Below are 23883 nucleotides of genomic sequence, written 5' to 3' on the forward strand. Positions count from 1 at the left end.
ATTTTAAGTATATTAATAGGTTTTTTTAAAGCCAAATACATTCTAATCACTAAAATTCTATTATGACAGTAAGAATGTCATGCACTGATAAGCCCCCATTCCCTTAAAGGAAACATAAGTCTTAATAACATTGGGAAACCAAACTGTAAAGAAAGTTTGTTATAACTCTACTAAAACTTGGAATTTTTTAGGTACATGCAAACACTTGTTTTTGTTTATATCAGAAAGTCATGGATGTAGTTTAGTAGGAAAGAATTTGCTTTGATTTGATCTGAAGCACATGCACATTTTTTTCTTTCATTAATTGATATTACACACAGAGAAAGAGAGAAAGAGAGAGAGAGAGAGAGAGAGAGAGAGAGAGAGAGAGAGAGAGAGAGAGAGAGAGAGAGAGGAATGCATAAAGTTTGTATTTTTTTTTTTTTTTTTTGGTTTTTTGAGACAGGGTTTCTCTGTGTAGCCCTGGCTGTCCTGGAACTCACTTTGTAGACCAGGCTGGCCTCGAACTCAGAAATCCGCCTGCCTCTGCCTCCCAAGTGCTGGGATTAAAGGCGTGCGCCACCACGCCCGGCCCAAGTTTGTATTTTTATGTTTGTACTTTTAAGGTTTAGATAACCATGGTACAAAATCAAAATATGTACAAACAAATGTATCCATAGTCTCTGTTATATATACAATGGACACATAGAGATAAATACTAAAGTTACTTCAAATTCAAATTCAATATGCTAACATTGCTGTTCATTTCAAAACACTGTACAGTATCTTACCATATATCTAGTAAGGACTTACAGTTTCTACCATATGTTTGGTTATGGTCTTATTGAGTTACTTAACTTTTTAGAGTCCACTTTCACTGCAATTAGATGTAATGCATTCATAAACCACAGTCTTAATAATAAGAAAGGGCAAGTCAGGTACCCCAATATGCAAGGTAGAAATAAGCCTCTAGTTAGTCCATGTTCTGTCTACTCAAAAGTGTTCTGGACCCTGGGTGCATAGCTTAGGGTTAAAACACTAGTTTGGCATGGTGAATCCTTTGAGTTCTACATTGATGCGGTTTCTTACTAGTTGCTACCCTCCATGGCATATTTATGCCAATGTTTTAAACTCTTATGAAATACAATATGTGCACATATGGGTAATGGGGGTCAGTAAAATGAAAACATTCCTGAGGGCAGAAGGGAGGGTACTTTAGTTCCCACATTGTCAAAATTTATCACCACCCAATGTTCCTTGATTTATCTATCCTTTGCATTGTATTGCGGGCAAACCTAAAGCCTTACTCATCTTTTCATCCAGTCTTCACCAAAGTCCAAGGCCTGTGTCTATAAATAAAGAGAGAATAGTCATATTGAGTTGTCCTCTGCCTATGATCCCCTTCTCTGCCGCAGTGTGTGTGTGTGTGTGTGTGTGTGTGTGTGTGTGTGTGTTCCGTTTTTTGAAACAACTTTGAATAGATAGTTCTTACTGTCCTGAAACCTGCAATGTAGCCCATGATGTCCTAAATCTGGCAATGTGCCTGCCTTAGCCTCTTGGCCTGTTAGAATTACAGACATTCACCAACAAATCCAGTGGTCTGTCCCCATTTTTCCCCTTTTTCAGACTCTTTCATCTTCGGATTCCAGAAACCACAAAGTAGAATGAAATTCAAGTATGTTAATTAAGCAGAAGGAACTGCATATGAAATTAGCATCTAACACTAAACACAACCATGTAGGGAAAATGCTACATTTGAGTGTTGTCTTAGTCAGGGTTTCTATTCCTGCACAAACATGATTACCAAGAAGCAAGTTGGGGAGGAAAGGGTTTATTCAGCTTACACTTCCATACTGAAAGAAGTCAGGACTGGAACTCAAGCAGGTAAGAAAGCAGGATCTGATGCAGAGGCCATGGAGGGATATTCTTTACTGGCTTGCTTCCCCTGGCTTGCTCAGCCTGTTCTCTTATAGAACCCAAGACTGCCAGCCCAGAGATGGTCCCACCCACAAGGGGCCTTTCCCCCTTGATCACTAATTGAGAAAATACCCCACAGCTGGATCTCATGGAGGCATTTCCCCAACTGAAGTTTCTTTCTCTGTGATAACCCCAGCCTGTGTCAAGTAGACACATAAAACCAGCCAGCACAAGTGTTCATTTCCTATAAAGTATGGACTAGAGGAGCTATGTTGACTCTCAAATTTGCACTGTTAATTCACTAACTATTCACTTGCCATTCATTTATAATATATACCTCCTCATCTTCTATGAGTCACTAGGCTATCTTAATTATTACTTCTTAATTCTAGAATCAAAAGTATTTCAATAATGATCAATATAAGGTCATGAGAGTTGTTTTTAAAAAACTGAAAAAAACTTAAATAGCAATGTATTTATGATATTCTTTAAGAAATAATATACATTAATTGTAGACTTAGATCTTTTTCAAAACCCATTTTAATAACCCTGTTTCCAACTCATTGTCCAAGGATAGGAAAGAAAATATGGTAAATAGGACAATGAGATGTCGACAGGTTTAGAAATAGTTCTCTGGGGTAATTCCAATCTCTGTAGTCAGGATACCTGGAGTCCAGTTCACTTGTGTCAGGCTACCAACCATCTGTCTAGTTCAAAAGCATCAGCGATGCCATGATGCAGCAGAAACCACCAGACCTCTGCCTAATCAGCTGGAACAACCAGGACCAACCAGAATGCTAACTCAGTTGTGCCTCTCTCAAAGAATTGAACATCAGTGAGACCAACAAAGTGTTGCAAGTCTATCTATGCAAGTACCCCATCACTGTCTGTTGAGTCCTATTTATACTTCCTCCCACTATCACATGTCCTCTCATGTGTCTTGCCTCAACAAAATATGTTAGTCTGTATCATGTGACAGAACCATAAACTTCCACTTCAATTAATCTTATTTAGGTATAAGATAATGAACTAAAGATCTATCCATAGTCATTTGCAACAGTCAGGTTAGAAATTTAAGGGAAAAAATGCATCACACACACACACAATATACGTAACTCTTTTATTTGCTTTAACCTGTTTTCCATAGGATAGAAAAATCTCTAAGTGTCCACTGATATAAGACCTTAGGTTATTTGGCTGAACTATGTTTCAGTTCATCTACTACATTATATATTTGTCCAACCATAACACCTGGCAAGAAGCTTTTGCAGTGTTTTCTAAGATGCTTGACTTACCTAAGAAAATGAGTTTTAAAGAAAGACAATTAAAACCTTCTTGTTCTGGCAAAGGAATGTAGATGATTGGTTTTTGTTTTTGTTTTTGTTTTTGTTTTTGTTTTTGTTTTTGTTTTAACTACAATCTCCAACTGGTCCAAAGTAGCCAACACATACTCTATGACATTGAGTGCAATGAGACCTAAACATTTATAGAATTCTTACCAAGGAACACAAGTCATACTAAATAGGATGAAAATAGGATGCTTTGTGTAACAAGAGAAAAAAGAATGTACTGAAATATTCTGATTTAGGTTAATTTAAATTGTTCTTGAAAGGAGCAAGGAAACAGGAACCTGTCCAAACCCACAGCTGGATGCTATTTCTGTGGTCATAAACACAGCATGACAAATGTTCTACCTTCAAGAAAACATCTTGTGCTGTGTTTTTCTCAGCGATAGAAATGAGCCTGCAGATTTGTGTCCATACCCAACTGCAGCATTGTATATCTACAAACAATATCACACTGAGTTTGATTGATGTGCTTCGGATTATCATTTTGTAGCTCCATTCTTACCTAGACAAATAATTGATTTCTTTTGATACAGAAAGAGCACAGAATATAGAGTGTAAATTATATAATTTTCCTGGCCCTATGATCATAACATATCTTAAATGTGCTCGGTACTTTTTGCAAAGACCTCCTATTTTAGCATGCACTAATGAGTGAAGAAGCAAAGCCAGCCTGACAGAACCAGAGAGGACTCTGTAGATAGAGACTGTGCCTTACAAACACAGAAGCTCCTGGCTTCACACTCTGTGCTCACTGCCTAGAAATGGAGGCTCCTTCCTTTTTCTTTGTAAGCCTTTGTTCTGCTAGGTGCTCCTATTCATATAATCTAAAACTGCCTCTCCACACCCTCCTCTATCCTTCCATTTTTCTTCTCTGAAATTCTACCACCATTTAGCTACACATTTTTACTTATTTTCTAATTTATTTTCTTATTTATTTACTTTTATTTATTACTTACTATCTTGTCCTTATTAGCATATTGCTTTCCTTATTTACTATCTGTCAATCCTAACTATCTATTACTGCCACACCCTGCAATACTGTCTGGATGAGAATGGAGAGCTCATTTATAGCCTCTCTTACTGTGTGAGCTTCTAGAATAGACTCTAACCCGTATTTAATGAATATAAGGATACATTCTTCAATATTCCTTAACTCTTGCTAATCAGTTTTGCTTCCTTGCAGTATTTTATAAACTAAACAGTGGATTGTTTCTTTATTTAAAAAAAAATCCCATAGTCTACTACCACAACACTATGTGCTCAGAAGTCAGAGACAGGGAAAGAGAATGGAGAAATTAAAGTTATAAGAAATCATGCAGTACACACCCAGAGGACTGTGATGTGATACCCCATATAACTATAACTTGAATGTATTTAACCCATTTGTTTTAAATTTGTGGTACTTTCCAAGCATCTAGGAGGAACACTTTGGGAAATGTAGCACTTGTACCCTCACAATCAATTGAGAAACCCAGATTGAAAACAGAATAGTAAGTCATTAGCAATTTGATAGTTATGGTGTATGTATTATCAGAAGTGATTACCAAAGGCAAGTGTGGGTAGAGAAAAACAAACAACAAACAAAAAGCAACTCTAAAACTGAAACCTGGACATTACAATGAATAGAGGTGGGTAGGTGGGTATTGACACAAAAGCAGCTCAAACTGAGCAAAGATTTCGAACAGATTTTAAAAAAGGTAAGATCCAGGGAAGGAGTTACAGAGACAAAGTTCGTAGCTGTGATGAAAGGATGGACCATTTAGAGACTGCCGTATCCAGGGATCCATCCCATAATCAGCTTCTAAACGCTGACACCATTGCATACACTAGCAAGATTTTGCTGAAAGGACCCAAATATAGCTGTCTCTTGTGAGACGATGCCGGGGCCTAGCAAACACAGGAGTGGATGTTCACAGTCAGCTATTGGATGTATCACAGGGCTCCCAATGGAGAAGCTAGAGAAAGTACCCAAGGAGCTAAAGGGATCTGCAACCCTATTGTTGGAACAACATGATGTACTAACCAGAACCCCGGAGCTCTTGTCTCTAGCTGCATATGTATCGAAAGATGGCCTAGTCGGCCATCAATGGAAAGAGAGGCCCATTGGACTTGCAAACTTTATATGCCCCAATATAGGGGAATGCCAGGGCCAAAAGAATGGGAATGGGTGGGTAGGGAAGTGGGGGGCGCTATGGGGGACTTTTGGGATAGCATTGGAAATGTAATTGAGGAAAATATGTAATAAAAATATTAAAAATCAAAAAAAAAAAAAGGTAAGATCATGATTCCCGAGAAGGAAGGACAGCAGTGTATAATCGGGTGAGTTAAATATGCTGTGGAAAAAAAAAAAAAAAGCAGGAACAGAGAACTACCTGGCCATTTGTTTAGCACAGGAGGACAAATACGCCTAGATAAGAGAAATTTAGGGGATGTGGTCGTTAAAATGATACCAGATGATAGATGATTCTTTTGAGCAATTTTAGTGTAATGGGTAGAAGGGAAGTGAGTACGCAATGAAGGAGGAAGAAAGAATTATCTTAAGATTGAAAGCTTGTTAATAGCTGATTAGTACTCCATTGTGTAAATGTACCACATTTTCTGTATCCATTCCTCTGTTGAGGGGCATCTGGGTTCTTTCCAGCTTCTGGCTATTATAAATAATAGCTAGTGGATAGATCACAGGGCTCCCAATGGAGGAGCTAGAGAAAGTAATCAAGGAGCTAAAGAGATCTGCAACCCTATAGGTGCAACAACATTATGAACTAACCAGTACCCGAGAGCTCTTGACTCTAGCTGCATATGTATCAAAAGATGGCCTAGTCGGCCATCACTGGAAAGAGAGGCCCATTGGACATGCAAACTTTATATGCCCCAGTACAGGGGAACGCCAGGGCCAAAAAAAATGGGAATGGGTGGGTAGGGAAGTGGGGGGAGGGTATGGGGGACTTTTGGGATAGCATTGGAAATGTAATTGAGGAAAATACGTAATAAAAAATATTTAAATTTTTTTAAAAAGGTAGTAGAAGAAGAATCTCTGGGATCTGGAACAGTCAGAGGGAAGACTGGGAAGGGGATAAAGACTAAACTGTAAAAAAAAAAAAAAAAAAAAAGATTAAAGAATAATAAAAAGAAAGAATACTCCCCTTTCTTCTGTACCCCAGTTCGAATAGGAAACTGACAGAAAAGATTTGTTTTCTTTGGTTTTATGCAATTATGATATCTATATGAATGAAACCTTAATTTATTCACTGCAAATGCCACAATCCACATTATTAAATATTTCTTAGCTGGAAAGCATATGAGTCAATGTACTGGATTCTGCAGGGAAATATTGGTTTTCTAACATTTCAAAGAAAGAGGGGCTTAACATTGATGAGAAAGCTATTTATTTGACCTGCTTTGTTTTATTAAAATAGAATGGGAGTGCATACATTCAGCCATATTCCTCTAGAGCACTAAGACTATTCTGTTTGAGTTAATCTGCTTTAAAGCTACCATATGACAGGAATAGATTGCTCCACAGCATGGATTCCATAATGTCACCTTTGAAATACTGGCTGAAGTCTCTGAATACCAAACTTGATAGAATTTTCAATGCAGAAGAGGCCATATTCCCCTTCCTCCTGACTTAGAACAACCTAGGGATCTCTAATTATATTTTAAAACCTTATGTGAGGACAGGACAGGTTCTGGTTGTGAGTGGTGGCATTCTTGTTTAGATCTGGATGATCCACTGGACCCATCAGCAATCCTGATAGCTTTTCTCACTGGCCTCTCTTTGAGCATAGGCTACTTTTGGCCATGACTTGAGAACTCAGACCTCAAGATTCACTGGCTGCCAGGCACATGAGCCTTTCTTGAATCCAAATATCTCATAGGAGCATTGTCAGAGTGAGGACAGCCTCTCTGGTATTTGAAAATCTCTTTCCATTCTTTGCTGGTTGTGAACATTCCATTGATATCTTCTCAGTCTCCCCACTACCAATACCCAACTTCTGCTTTCATCTAAGGTCAGTTCATGGCCCAAGGAGAAATCCATAAGAACAGGACAGACATGCTATGGGGCTGTTGGCTTAGCTGATTGACTTTGCAGAGAGATATTCAGGAAGACATTCTGCACTCTTCTAAGGTTTTGATGGAATCAAACCTGCATTGTCCTCTGCAAGGTATATACATTGACTTTTGTATCTCTTAATCTTTCTCACTCCTCTCTCTCTCTCTCTCTCTCTCTCTCTCTCTCTCTCTCTCTCTCTCTTTCTCTCTCTCTCTCTCTCTCTCACACACACACACACACACACACACATCTGTTTCCATAGGGAATTTCCTCTAAGAAATTAACCATATGCCAGACTTATATCAGGTCTGCAGCAGAGAGATCTCACACAAATTTCATATCAGACTTGAACCTAGACCAGAACTCTGGAGTAGAGTTGTGAACAGGAATTCTGCCACATGACAATAGCAGCAGTTATTAGCAGAAAAGCAAGGTCACTTAGATGCTATAGCATCATAGCAGCTAATTCTGTCACCTAAAATAAGCTGGAATTAAATGGAGATAGAATGAAAAGATGTGTAACTCATTCCATAGAATTTCCTAATTCTCAGACTAAATTACTCCGTAATTCTCAGGCCAAATCAAACCATTGGCTTTTCTCTATATATAGCTTCTACTACAGGACTTCTCAGCCATTTCAAAGAGAAAGAAAAAAATCTAGATATAAATAAATATATGTATTCATTTGTGTATCATATAATATTTGTATACATGTATGATATAAGCATGTTTCTAATTTGTGCATACAACTGACCTTTCCACCAAACTTTAAAATTCTATCTATTATGACAAGTGGGTAAACTGTCTTTACATATATCATTTATTATTGTTTTCAATTACTCAAATTTAGTCTAAATACAAAGAAATATGTATGTGGTTTCCCTAACAAAAGTTTTCCAGCAGGTGCTATTGTGTGGATTTACAGTCATTGGGGACAATGTCATCAAGAAATCAGATTACAGCTTTCTTTTGCTTTACAAAACTTTTGTCTCTAAGTTGTCATATTTATTTTTTAATTATTTCCCTTTAACTTTAGACAAATATCTATAAAAGCTCTCTATGTTAGACTTAGCTTGATTCCTTAATTTATTTAATATGAACAACAATAACAACAGCAACAACAAAACGTTTAGTATCAATTTATCAAGAGCTAAAAAGTATTCCAAAACATTTCCTAAAGAGTATTTTTTGGCCTCAAATGAGTTTCTTTTTTTCACCCCAAATGGCATACTGACCAGTTGTCAACCAAAGACAAGGCAGAGCTATCTGGGAAGAGGTTCTTAGTTTGAGAAAAAAAACAAACAAAAAAACAAACAAAAAAAAAACAAAAAACAAACAAACAAAAAACTTCCAGATTGTCTGTAGGCAAATCTATAAAGCATTTTCTTGATTAATGACTTATGTGAGTCTGGCTAACCCACTGACATTGTCTGGTGTGGTGGGTGGCACAACTGGACATGTGGCCTTGAGTTCTAAAGAAAAGCAGCCTGGGAAAGCCAAGGGAACAAGCCAGTAAGCAGCACTCATCCAAGACTCTGCATTAGTTTCTGCCTTCAGGTTCCTGCATTGAGTCCCTTCCCTGACTTCCCACAGACAAGCTGCTTTTAGTCAGCATGGTTTTCATAGCAATAAAAGCTCTAAGATATCCAATTTTCTGAGGAACCACCAGACTGACTTCCAGAGTCCTTGTACAAGCTTGCAATCCCACCAACAATGGAGGAGTGTTCCTCTTTCTCCACATCCTCTCCAGCATCTGCTGTCACCTGAATTTTTCATCTTAGCCATTCTGACTGGTGTGAGGTGGAATCTCAGGGTTGTTTTGATTTGCATTTCCTTGATGATTAAGGATGTTGAATATTTTTTTCAGGTGCTTCTCAGCCATTCGATATTCCTCAGTTGAGAATTCTTTGTTTAGCTCTGTACCCCATTTTTAATGGGGTTATTTGAATTTCTGGAGTTCAGCTTCTTGAGCTCTTTGTATATATTGGATATTAGTCCCCTATCAGATTTAGGATTGGTAAAAATCCTTTCCCAATCTGGTGGTGGCCTTTTTTTTTTTTTATTGACAGTGTCTTTTGCCTTACAGAGGCTTTGCAGTTTTATGAGGTCCCAGTTGTCAATTCTTGATCTTACAGCACAAGCTATTGCTGTTCTGTTTAGGAATTTTTCCCCTGTACCCATATCTTCGAAGCTTTTCCCCACTTTCTCCTTTATAAATTTCAGTGTCTCTGGTTTTATGTGGAGTTTATGTAGAGGCCCCTAGGTCTTGCAAACTTTATATGCCCCAGTACAGGGGAATGTCAGGGCCAAGAAGTGGGAGTGGGTGGGTAGGGGTGCAGGGCGGAGAGAGGGTATAGGGAAATTTTGAGATAGCATTTGAAATGTAAATAAAGAAAATATCTAATAAAATAAAATAAAATAAAATAAAGAAGCTCTAAGATAGCAAGGATCATAGAATGAGAAATTCCAACACTAGCTAAAATTTGTAGTCAGAGTATTCCTCTCAGACTCTTATGAAAACTGGTCAAATTTAGGGTTTTATCAGTGCATAAAGGAAGAAAGGAAGGAAGGAAGGAAGGAAGGAAGGAAGGAAGGAAGGAAGGAAGGAAGGAAGGAAGAAAAGAAGGGAGGAAGGAAGGAAGGAAGGAAGGAAGGAAGGAAGGAAGGAAGGAAGGAAGGAAGGGAGAGAGGGAGGAAGGAAGGGAGGAAGAGAATAAGAAGGGAGGGAGGGAGAGGGAGGGAGGGAGGAAGGGAGGGAGGGAGGAAAGTGGGCAATTAAAGTGAGCCTGACTACATGTTGTATGTGACACACAAACATTTAAAGAAGATATTTCAAATAAGGCCTAGAATACTCTATCCAAGCAACCGTTAGCCTTATCATTGAAACCCAAATAGCGTGCCTCTTAACAAAGCAAACCAGCCATTCTGTCTGCAAGATAAATAGTCAGTTGATGGCTGAAAAATATTTCTGCTATTTGAACAAAATGGAATTAAAGCAAAATGATGTCACCTTGTGACATCAACTTAACAGTAATGACTGAGCTCACAGTGGGAAGGCAAGAGAGAATGCTTCTGAAAGGATTCCTGTCAGAACAAGCAGCTTTGGTTGTTGTAGTTGGTCACTGTAAATGTACATCCTTGCCTCCAGGTAAACTATCAGTCTACACAGGATGAAGAATGTTTACAAACATCTGTACAGTGTCAGTTTCTGTACAGTTATATGCGAAACAATAGACACAGAGGTCCTATAGAATTTTAAAAATGTATATATTTAGATCTGGGGATATCTTGCTTTATGATTACAAAACAGGTATATGAAAATATGTTGTATCAACCCGAATGCATTTTATTTTGAGAGAAGGGCCATCTCCTAGAAGAGAACACTGGGGAAAAAAAAAAACAGTAAATTAAGGTTAATGCAAATAATCTCTCTTTTTATCCTTTAAATATATTTATATCTGTGTGTTTTAAGTGTGTTATTTACAAACATTGAACTAGCCTGAGTGTAACTAATCTATGTAGTTAAGCTATGTGTATGTACACACAGGGAATAAAAATAAAACAAACAAGCAAACAAACAAGCAAACACAGTTCTCACCTCACAAGGAACGAAAAGAGTGATGATAGGTTACCATGTAGCAATGTGGAAACAGATTCATACATAGCAACAAAGCCAGGAATCGAGATACCTATCCTTTTTTTAATATTTTTTATTACGTATTTTCCTCAATTACATTTCCAATGCTATCCCAAAATTCCCCCATACCCTCCCCACCACCCCCCTACCCACCCCTTCCCACTTTTTGGCCCTGGCGTTCGTTCCTCTGTACTGGGGCATATAAAGTTTGCCTGTCCAATGGGCCTCTCTTTCCAGTGATGGCCAACTAGGCCATCTTTTGATATATATGCAGCTAGAGACAAGAGCTCCGGGGTTCTGGTTAGTACATCATGTTGTTCCAACAATAGGGTTGCAGATCCCTTTAGCTCCTTGGGTACTTTCTCTAGCTCCTCCATTGGGTACCCTGTGATCCATCCAATAGCTGACTGTGAGCATCCACTTATGTGTTTGTTAGGCCCCGGCATAGTCTCACAAGAGACAGCTATATCAGGGCCTTTCAGCAAATGCTTGCTAGTGTATGCAATGGTGTCATCGTTTGGAAGCTGATTATGGGATGGATCCCTGGATATGGTAGTCTCTAGATGATCCATCCTTTTGTCTCAGCTCCAAACTTTGTCTCTGTAACTCCTTCCATGGGTGATTGTTTCCAATTCTAGTAGTGGAAACATAAGAGTGGAGATGTCAGCAAGATTAGAGAAGCCTCCAACAGGCCTCAGATGCTGACAGATGCTGTTCTTAGCTTTAGGTTGGTGAAAGCTGGCGGCCTGTTCAGTTAATATATAATAAATATGTAATATGTAATATCTGTAATGAATATATGTACTCATGAAGGTTTTAATCTATAAGTCACATGATGTTAATTCATATACAGCAGGAAGCACAGAATGGCTTTTCAGGAGAGCAGGCACAGTCTTCCCAGGAATTCTTTTTTATTTACATTTCAAATGTTATCCCCTTTCCTGGTTTCCTATCTGAAAATCCCCTACCTCTCCCCACTCCCTCTGCTCACCAAGTCACCCCACTTTAATGACTGCTTATCACATTTAACAATGACCAAATAACTTCATATATAAAATCATTTTTTTTCTGAAATGGGACGTAGGCTCCATAAGATGAATAAAGCATTTGAAACTTGAGCTTTAAAACATGAGAGAACCCCCTCCAATACACCACATGAGAAAGCATTTCCAGAGAGCAGTTGTTATGAAAAATGAATGGACTTAGATTCACTCTTCTTATTCATAAAGCAAAAGCATCCCATTTTATGCCAAAGGACTTTTGTCAAACTTTCAAAAGCATTTTCTTCCTGCTGAACTTTTTCTAGTGTCTGATTCACTCATATCAGAAGTGTGTTCCCTTTAGTGTAGAAAATCAGATCTTTACCGATTGCAGCAGTCTCAAGCCATCCTGTGACATAAAGAGAAATGGCTTACAGTTTTTTTTTAATTGAAAACAGATTAAGCTGTACCCCACTTTGGGCCTGTCATTGGATCTCCTTTACCTCAGGATCTTCTCCATTTTTATCCCTGCAGTTCTTTCAGACAGAAACAATTATGGGTCAGAGTTTTTGACTGTGGGATGGCAACCCCATCTCTCTACTTGATGCCCTATCTTTCTACTGGAGGTGGACTCTACAAGTCCCCTCTCACAACTGTAGGGCATTTCATTTAAGGTCCCTCCCTTTGATTCCTAAGAGTCTCTCACTTCACAGGTCTCTGGTACAGAGGATCTCTCACCTTCTATTCCTGGGGTTGACTGTTTCCATTCTTTCTGTTGGCCCTCAAAGCTTCAATCCTGCCCTCCCCACATATCTGATTTTCCCTTTCCCTTTCCCTTTTTTCCTTTTTTCCTCTTTTCCTTTTTTCTTTTTTCCTTTTTTTTCTTTTCCTTTTTTCCTTTCCTTTCCTTTCCTTTCCTTTCCTTTCCTTTCCTTTCCTTTCCTTTCCTTTCCTTTCCTTTCCTTCCCTTCCCTTCCCTTCCCTTCCCTTCCCTTCCCTTCCCTTTCCTTTCCTTTTTTCCTTTTCCTTTTTTTCCTTTTTCCTTTTTCCTTTTTCCTTTTTCCTTTTTCCTTTTTCCTTTTTCCTTTTTCCTTTCCTTCCCTTACCTTCCCTTCCCTTCCCTTCCCTTTCCTTTCCTTTCCTTTCCTTTCCTTTCCTTTCCTTTCCTTTCCTTTCCTTTCCTTTCCTTCCCTTCCCTTCCCTTCCCTTCCCTTCCCTTCCCTTCCCTTCCCTTCCCTTCCCTTCCCTTCCCTTCCCTTCCCTTCCCTTCCCTTTTTCCTTTCCTTCCCTTCCCTTCCCTTCCCTTCCCTTTTTCTTTTCTTTTCCTTTCCTTTCCTTTCCTTTCCTTTCCTTTCCTTTCCTTTCCTTTCCTTTCCTTTCCTTTCCTTTCCTTTCCTTTCCTTTCCTTTCCTTTCCTTCCCTCCTTCCTACCTCCCTTTGTCCTCCATCCCCCCAACCTGAAGCTTAGTAGTCTGAAGGGAGTGAGGATGGGAGACAAGAAAATCCATGTGGAACATTTACCAAATATATTTGGAACCATATTAATTAGTCCTCGTGCAAATATTCATATTTATTTGTAACCATCAATTCAAGAGCACTCTGTGCTATTATGTAAGTGAAATATGGGATGCAGGCAGAAACAGATTGCTTTCCTAAATAGGCTTGCTTGATGAAGATCAGTTGGTACTGCTCACAGCCTGGCTAGATCTTCTTTAACATTGCCCCTAGCATGTTTTTTTTATTTGTCATGTTCTCTAAGTTATACATTTGCTTATTCATAGCAAATATTTCTCAGGATTGTTAACAGTTCAGAGTGCAAGAAGAAGGAGGTAGGTAATAAATGGTTTAAGGACCTAAATTACCTTCCCCCCCTTGAGTAACGTAATGAAAAACCCAAAACTTGTTACATTTATAGCAAAAATATTAAAAATAAATGAAGAAAAGGAGACTGTATTGACTTCCTTGTGCTTCTAGCACAGGGCTCTGTGGACTCCTGAGGGTTCCTTGAGTATGCTGGGTTTTTTTTTAAGGTATTAGTATTATGGAGATATTTAATATTTTATTATTTTACTTATTCGCTTACATTATATCCATATGAATATTCTGAACATTCAATAGAAACTGGTTTTTATATTTGATCTTGTCCCAGTCTAATAACTCATAATACTACATTTCTTTTCCCTGCTGGGTAGTGGGATATGTTACTCTTCCAGTCAGCCCAGGACCAGAAGGGTCAATGAATGGTGTTCCACCCAGCGTGGTGCTCCTAAATCAAGATGCCCATTCAAACCAAACATAGCAAATGCATTATCAAACTAGTATTCTCAACTTAACAGTGGAATTGTTGGGATGGGATACTGTGAGAAATCAAAAATTTGTTCCAATATTACAGGGAAAACAAACAGATGATGGCAGAGAGCCATATTGAATAGGTTCCGCCATGAAACATTGATTCTCTGGGCATTGATGGGCACTGCTGGGCACTTTGATCTTCCTTTGCATGTGTTCTCATTAATAGTAGGTAAAGAAATATGTCAACATCTATGAACAGAGTATCATAGTTTGACTGAGAGGTCCACCCTAATTTTGGGCATTTGAATATTTGGTCCCCGTTACTGGTGCTCTTTGGGAGGTTTAAATGGTATGGCATTAGTGGACAAAGTATGTCACTGAAGATGTGCCTTAGGAGTTTAAAGAAAGACTCCTGTCATTTCTACACTGCTCTCTCTGGTTCCTTCATAACCCTCAGGTGTGATTTCAGATTCTTTCTCCTGCTGCCATGCCTTTGCTCAGTGCTCATTGAGTCTAACCCTCTAGAATTATATGTATTGGCAAGTAAACTCTTTCTTCTGTAAGTTTCCTTGGTCATGGCATTTTTTCCCACAGGTTTAAAAAGTAAATAATAAAAGGAGACATGTGTGGTAGATAAGGCAATGTTTATGAAAACTCTAGAAACCTCCATATTCAGAAAAAGATCCTGATGAGTTTTAAATTCCACCAAACTTGATATAAGGAGGAGGCTAAGTCAACACCACAATAGCGGGCACATGCACATGCAATTTCTCTCATTCTCTAGAGGATTTTGCTCTTATTCTCTGATGAGTATCCAGTCTCGATGGAGCAAAACCATAATTCAACAATGAGGAAAAAATTATATGAAATATAGAAGCTCTGGAATGAGTCATTGGAGAAATCATGAAGAATATAGAAATTTCTCCAGTACTGAACAAGACAGTGAAAATCACAACATTGTAAAATCTAAATTCAGTTTGAAGTAATCTCACTTAAGATTTGCCTGTTTCCCATGATTACTTATACCAATGTCTTGCTCTCTGTGGAAGATTCTAAGCTCAGAGTGTTTTGTATTTATTTGTTTGTTTAGTAGGTTGGTTGGTTGGCTGGTTAGTTGGTTGGTTGATTGGTTGGTTGGTTGGTAGGTAGGTAGGTTTTTTGGTTGGTTGGTTGGTTTGATTAAAGGCCTCACTATATCTCCCAAGCTGGCTTTGACTTGTGATTCACCTGTCTCAGGCTTCCAGGTACTTGTGTTATAGGTATGCCCAGCATGTCTTACTAGAGTCTTAAATCTTATGTTTAGGTCTTTGATTCATCTTGACTTGGTTTGTGTATGGAAAGATGGTCACATTTTCCAATTTGCTTTTCCCAGCACTATTGAGTGAAGAAGCTATCCTTTCTCCTGCTGATTGTGGCACCAGGGCAGAGGACTAGTTGGCTGTAGAAGGATGGGTTAGTTCAGGGAATGTCAGTCTGTTTCATTTGCCCATGTGTCTCTTTTTATGACTATGCTTCTGCAGTATATCTTTATATTCAGAACGGTGAAGCTGTCAGCCTTACTCATTTTACTTCAGACTACTTTGGCTGCATGAAGTTGCATTTGCTTCCATATGAATTTTAGCATTATATTCTAATTCTGTGCAGATTATCCATGAGATCTGGGTGGAGATGGCATTAAATCTTTTATTGCTTTGGGTAGTATGAGCATTTCAATAACATTAGTCTTTCAAATCTATGAGCTTGAGAATGTCTTTGTGTCTTTTTGTGTGTCTACCATTATACTTAATCAATTCTCATTCTTCAAAAAGCCACTATTGTTGGACTCAATTAGTTCATTTATTTGATGTTTGTTTTTATGAGCAACTTGAAGTAATCTCATGATTATTTGATAATTTTACATGTTTTTCCTATATAGCTTTTGTTTGATTAAAAACTATTAGTAGTTGAAACATAGTATTCAAAGAGTAGCTTTTTCTATAACTGCATTTAAATCATTTGTCTACTATAATACAAGACTGGGGTAGCAATATTGCCTTCTATATTTATATCACAATTTTACATAAGTGAATAAGTGAATGTAAAGAAGCAAAAAAGAATATAACAAGTGATAGCATTATATGCTTTTCCACAATTGTATTAGTCCTAGCCCTTGTGGCATGTAAAGGTATAAGCCATATTACTACCAAGAACAGCAGAACATTAATGTTGAATATCTGTATACTATAAGAATAAGCACTTTTATTTTCAGAGTAAGCAAGCTAAATTTAATATTTAAGCAGTTTTCAAGACACAGTAATCATTCTTATTGTCAGCAGGAAGAAAAAGCCCTTACTCTTAGGAAATCACTAAAGCTCAAACATCATCTGTGAAAATGAATGGCATAGCTTATGCTTTAATGCTACCAGCTCCTTCTTGGTCCTGCAGCTCCTCAGTTACAGCCACCTGCAGATCCATTCTGTGAAATGATATCAAACAAAGGACAACACAAATTTCATTTCCATTTTGAATTAAAGTTTCTAAGAGAACCACATCTACTTGCAATGTTCTGCAAACTGACTATAGAAAGATAGAATACTGAAGGTTAGCATATAAAATTACCTCAGTCAATCTTTAGTCTCTTTAGTAGCCATGTATTAGCAACCTATAGATCTTACCTAACATTATTATATACTAGGCAAAACTTGTGGAATATATTAACCTAAAAGACAAATATAAAAGCAAATATTCTCATTATAGATCATCAGAAACACCAGAGATCCTCCTTTGTTATAACAAATCCATCTGCTGTCTGCACTAGCATATTTGGTAAATGCACTGTTATTATTTTCTTTTCTCCTGTAACTGTATAAGATTATATAACTTCTTCCATATTTCACCACATTATTCAGAGCTACCCACATCCATGTTCCTGGGCCATGTCAGCCATATATGCCTGTGGACCAAGAGTTTTACCAAAACAGGGGAAAACAGGATTAGTGGGAAGAAATTAATTAGCATCAGCAAATGATTCCTAACAAATGCAGATACAAGGCTGAGTTGGTTAGTATTTTTAGAGGAAAGGGCAGGAATACTGAGAACTCTGAAACCCAAGAATAAAAAGCCTGAAGTTGAAGCTGAACAAGGAGAACAATTTCATGACCCCATGATTTATTTGCTGCCAAGTTATAGGTAGCAACTATCATGAGTTAGGGAGGGGCAAAAAATCTGTGAGAGCCTGGGATACATTCAGTAAGAACTGAGAGCAAAAGCTAGATCATGAACCCCAAGATAAACTTTCTGTAATGGTAACTAACTTTGGCTACTTTATCGGATTCTTATATCCACCACCTTTCTCCATTCCAATCCCTTCCAACCCCCTCAAAACTAGGTAGTCAAGAAAAGATAGAGGGGAAAGGAAGTGTAGATCTCTTTAGACTACTTCCTGATGATTAGGGGAAAGTCTAATCTTCAATGAAGACATCAAGATATCTCCAACAAACAATCCAACAAAGAGCAAAGCAGAAATTCAGCAAACAGCAAAAGTGACAGCAGGAACCAACAGCAATACAGGACAGCAGCAGGGGAAGCATCAGCCACCACCTCCTCTATAGGCTCTTGCATTTGTTAAGCTTCTCAAGAGTCCCTAGAATTCCAAATATAAACTATCTACAGCTGGCAGAATCACTCCCCTGCTGAAGCATGAAAGAAATCATAGCTATCTGTTTTGTACAATCTGAAGCATCTCAATATCCTACACATGAGTTTAAACCAAAATGTATTTATATAACTGTTTTTTAAATATTTTATAATATTTATTAGATATTTTCTTTATATACATTTCAAATGCTATCCTGAAAGTTCCCTATACCCTACCCCCCCCCCAACTGCCCAGCTCCCCTACCCACTCGCTCCCACTTCTTGGCCCTGATGTTCCCCTGTACTGGGGCATATAAAGTTTGCAAGACCAAGGGGCCTCTCCTCCCATTGATGGTCGACAAGACCATCTTCTGCTACATATGCAGCTAGAGACATGAGCTCTGGGGGTGCTGGTTAGTTCATATTGTTGTTCCACCTATAGGGTTGCAGACGCCTTCAGCTCCTTGGATGCTTTCTCTGGCTTCTCCATTGGGGTCCCTATGTTCCATTCTATAGATGACTGTGAGCATCCACTTCTGTATTTGCCAGGCACAGCTATACCAGGGTCCCTTCAGCAAAATCTTGCTGGCATATGCAATAGTGTTGGGGTTTGGTGGCTGATTATGGGATGGATCCCCAGGTGGGGTAGTCTCTGGATAGTCCATCCTTTTGTCTTATCTCCAAATTTTGTCTCTGTAACTCCTTTCATGGGTATTTTGTTCCCCATTCTAAGAAGGAATGAAGTATCCACCCCACCCCCACCCCCATTGGTCTTCCGTCTTCTTGATTGTCTTGTATTTTGCAAATTGTATCTTGGGTGTTCTGTTTCTGGGCTAATATCCACTTAATAGTGAGTGCATATCTAATGACTTCTTTTAAAACTTTTAAAAAAAGAAACCAAAATTCAATGCACAAGTCCTACTAAAATCATGGACAAGACAAAACTGCTAACTCTCTCCCTTTATATTCAATATGGTACTTGAAGTTCTAGCCTGAGCAATAAAACAACTACAGAAGGTCAAGGGGGATAGAAAGTGAAAAAAAGAAGAAATCAAAGTATCACTATATTCAGATGATATGGTAGTATACATAAGCAAATCAAAATTCATCCAGATAACTCCTACTGCTGATATACATCTTCAACTCACAAAAATCAAAAGCCTTCTTTTTTTTTAATTTTTAATATTTTTATTACATATTTTCCTCAATTACATTTCCAATGCTATCCCAAAAGTCCCCCATAGCGCCCCCCACTTCCCTACCCACCCATTCCCATTCTTTTGGACCTGGCATTCCCCTATATTGGGGCATATAAAGTTTGCAAGTCCAATGGGCCTCTCTTTCCAGTGATGGCCGACTAGGCCATCTTTCCATACATATGCAGCTAGAGACAAGAGCTCCGGGGTACTGGTTAGTACATCATGTTGTTCCAACAATAGGGTTGCAGATCCCTTTAGCTCCTTGGGTACTTTCTCTAGCTTCTCCATTGGGAGCCCTGTGATACATCCAATAGCTGACTGTGAGCATCCACTCCTGTGTTTGTTAGGCCCCGGCATCGTCTCCAAGAGACAGCTATATTTGGGTCCTTTCAGCAAAATCTTGCTAGTGTATGCAATGGTGTCAGCGTTTAGAAGCTGATTATGGGATGGATCCCTGGATACGGCAGTCTCTAAATGGTCCATCCTTTCATCACAGCTACGAACTTTGTCTCTGTAACTCCTTCCCTGGGTGTTTTGTTCCCAATTCTAAGAAGGGGCACAGTGTCCACACTTTGGTCTTCATTCTTCTTGAGTTTCATGCGTTTAGCAAATTGTATCTTATATCTTGGGTATCCTAAGTTTTGGGCTAATATCCACTTATCAGTGAATACATATTGTGTGAGTTCTTTTGTGATTGTGTTACCTCACTCAAGATGATGCCCTCCAGGTCCATCCATTTGGCTAGGAATTTCATAAATTCATTCTTTTTAATAGCTGAGTAGTACTCCATTGTGTAAATGTACCATAATTTCTGTATCCATTCCTCTGTTGAGGGACATCTGGGTTCTTTCCAGCTTCTGGCTATTATAAATAGGGCTGCTATGAACATAGTTGAGCATGTGTCCTTCTTACCGGTTGGAACATCTTCTGGATATATGCCCAGGCGAGGTATTGCTGGATCCTCTGGTAGTATTATGTCCAATTTTCTGAGGAACCGCCAAACTGATTTCCAGAGTGGTTGTACCAGCTTGCAATCCCACCAACAATGAAGGAGTGTTCCTCTATATATAAGGAACTCAAGAAGGTGGACTCCAGAAAATCAAATAACCCCATTAAAAAGTGGGGCTCAGAACTGAACAAAGAATTCTCACCTGAGGAATACCGAATGGCAGAGAAGCACCTGAAAAAAATGTTCAACATCCTTAATCATCAGGGAAATGCAACTCAAAACAACCCTGAGATTCCACCTCACACCAGTCAGAATGGCTAAAATCAAAAATTCAGGTGACAGCACATGCTGGCGAGGATGTGGAGAAAGAGGAACACTCCTTCATTGTTGAAGTTCTTTTCAAACAGATCTTTCACATCCTTGGTTAGAGTCACACCAAGGTATTTTATATTATTTGTGACTATTGTGAAGGGGGTAATTTACCTTAATTTCTTTCTTTATCTCTTTATTTTTATTAGATATTTCCTTTACTTATATTTCAAATGTTATCCCCTTTCCTCATTTTCCCTCTGAACCCCCCATCCCATCCCCCTCCCCGTGCTCACTAACCCACCCACTCCCACTTCCCTGTCCCGGCATTCCCTACATTGGGACATTGAGCCTTCACAGAACCAAGTGTCTCTCCTCTCATTAATGTTCCACAAGGCCATCCTCTGCTACATATGCAGCTGAAGCCATGAGTCCCTCCAAGTGTACTCTTTGGTGGCTTAGTCCTTGGGATCTCTGGGGGTACTGGTTAATTCATATTCCTATGAGGCTGCAAACTCATTCAGCTCCTTGGGTCATTTAACTAGCTCCTCCATTGGGGATCCTGTACTCAATCCAATGGATGGCTGTGAGCATCCACTTCTGTGTTTGTCAGGCACTGGCTAAACCTCTCAGGAGACAGCTATACCAAAATCCTATCAGCAAGCACTTGTTGGCATCCACAGTAGTGTCTGGGTTTAGTGGCTGTATATGGGATGGATCCCTAGGTGGGATAGTCACTGGATGGCCTTTCCTTCACTTTCTGCTCCACAGTTTGTCTCTGTATCTCCTCCATGGGTATTTTGCTCCCCCTTCTAAGAAGGACCGAAGTCTTTGGTCTTCCTTCTTCTTGAGCTTCATGTGGCCTGTGAATTGTATCTTGGATCCACTTATCAGTTAGTGCATACCATGTGTGTTCTTTTGTGATTGGGTTACCTCACTCAGAGTGATATCCTCCAGATACATCCGTTTGCCTAAGAATTTTATAAATTCATTGTTTTTAATAGCTGAGTAGAACTCAATTTTGTAAATGTACCACATTTTCTGTATCCACTCCTCTGTTGAGGGACATCTGAGTTCTTTTCAGCTTCTGGCTTTTATAAATAAGGCTGTTATGAACATAGTGGAGCATGTGTCCTTATTACAGCTTGGAATATCTTCTGAGTATATGTCCAGGAGTGGTATAACTTGGTCCTCAGGTAGTACTATGTCCAATTTTCTGAGGAACCAACAGACTGATTTCCAGAGTGATTGGACCAGCTTACAACCCCACCAGAAGTGGAGTAGTGTTCCTCTTCCTCCACATCATCACCAGCATCAACCTGTTTATCCTTTGATTAGAGGAAGGTCACTGATTTGTTTGAGTTACTTTTATATCCACCCACTTTGCTGAAGTTGTTTATCAGGTTTTGGTGTTCTCTGGTGGAATTTTTGGGGTCACTTAAGTATACTATCATGTCATCTGCAAATAATTTTGACTTCTTCCTTTCCAATTTGTATCCCTTTAACCTCCTTTTGTTGTCTAATTGCTCTAGCTAGAACTTCAAGTACTATATTGAATAGATAGGGAGAGAGTGGGCAGCCTTGTCTAGTCCCTGCTGTTAGTGGGATTGCTTCAAGTTTCTCTCCATTTAGTTTGATATTGGCTACTTGTTTGTTGTATATTGCTTTTACTATGTTTAGGTATGGGTCTTGAATTCCTGATCTTTCCAAGACTTTTACCATGAAGGGGTGTTGAATTTTGTCAAATGATTCTTCAGCATCTAATAAAATGATCATGTGGTTTTTTTTTTCCCCCTTTGAAGCTCCAGCCACATATGTAGCAGAAGATAGCCTTGTCAGGCATCAGTGAGATGAGAGGCCCTTGGTCTTGTGTATGTTCAATGCCCCAATATAGGAGAATTCAAGGGTGGGGCGGTGGGAGTGGGTGGGTGGGTGGGAGAATGCCCTCATAGAAGCAGGGGGAGGAAGGAAGGGATAGTGAGTTTCAGGGAGAATTGGGAAAGGGCATAACACTTGTAATGTAAATAAAGAAAATATCCAATAAAGAAAAATGGGGAAAAAAAGAAAATATCCAACAAAAAAAGAAATGAAAAAAAAAATTGAGACTTCATCTTGGTGTGTTTTTCCTCTAGTGACTATATATATTTCTGAATCTTTTTAGATAACTTTTGGTTGAAGGTCTGTTTCATTAGATAGTAGAATGACTATTCCAGCTTAGATCCATCTGCTTAGAAAACCTTTTTTCCAGCCCTTTACTCTGAGGTAGCATCTATCTTTGTTGCCAAGGTTTCTTGTAGAGCAGAGGAGTGGAACCTGTTTATGCATCCACTCTGTTATCCAGTGTCTCTTTATTAGGGAATTGAGACCACTGATGTTCCGAGACATTAATGACCAATGATAGCTTATTCCTGTTATCTTTATTTTGGTGGTGGTAATGTGTGTGTGTGTGTGTGTGTGTGTGTGTGTGTGTGTGTGTGTGTGTGTGTATTTTTCTTCTTTTGGTTTTGCTGGTGTGGAGTTACCCTCCTTGTGTTGGACTTTTCCTTTCAGTATCCTCTGTATGACTAGATTAGTTGAAAGATATTGTTTAAATTTGATTTTGTCATGGAATATCTTGTTTTCTCCATCTATGATGATTTAAAATTTTACCAGGTATTGTAGTCTGTCCTGGCATCTGTGATCTCTTAGAGACTGTAAGATATCTATCTACCCAGGCCCTTCTGTCTTTTAAAGTCTCTATTAAGAAGTCTCTTGTGTAATGCAAATATATCTGTCTTTGGCCATTATCCCTTGTGGCTTTTAAAATTCTGTCTTTATTCTGTACATTTAGTGTTTTGATTATTACGTTGTAGGAGGACTTTCCTTTTTGGCCCATTTAACTTGATATTCTATAAACTTAATTTACATTTATAGGAATCTCTTTATGTTAGTGAAATTTTTCTTCTATGACTTTGTTGATTATATTTTCTGGGCCATTGATTTGGGAGTATTCTCCTTCTATTCCTACTATTTTTAGGTTTGGTCTTTTCATAATACCCCTAATTTCCTGGATGTTTAGTGTTAGAAAACTCTAGCTTGAACATTTTTTTGAGTGGTATATCAATTTCTTCTATTGTATATTCTATGCCTGAGAATCTCTCTTCTATCTCTTGGGTTCTGTTAGTGATGTTTGTATCTATATTTCCTGTTCTCCTTCCTAGGTTTTCCATCTACAGGACTGCCCTTATTAGTATTGTTGCTGTTATTTTTTTTTTTATTGCTTCTATTTCCATTTTCAGGTCTTGAACAGCTTTGTTCATTTCTTCTACCTATTTTTATTTTCCTGTATCTCTGTAAGGAATTTATTGATTTCCTCTTTAATGGCCTCTATTATCTTCATAAGATTAGATGTAAGGTCATTTTCTTATGATTCAGGTGTGTGATGATATTCAGGGCTTGCTGTTGTATGATAGCTGGGTTCTGGTGGTGCCATATTGCCCTGGCTTTTGATTATGTTCTTACACTGACTTTTATCCACCTGACAGTCCCAGATGTTGGCAGGCAGACCTGGTAACCCCTGATGGAGCAGGCCTCTGAGATTTTAGGTAGAGCTGGTAGTTTCTG

The sequence above is a fragment of the Mus caroli genome, unplaced genomic scaffold, assembly GCF_978045245.1.
Source record: "Mus caroli unplaced genomic scaffold, Mus_caroli_1 scaffold_10, whole genome shotgun sequence".
Classification (NCBI taxonomy): domain Eukaryota; kingdom Metazoa; phylum Chordata; class Mammalia; order Rodentia; family Muridae; genus Mus; species Mus caroli.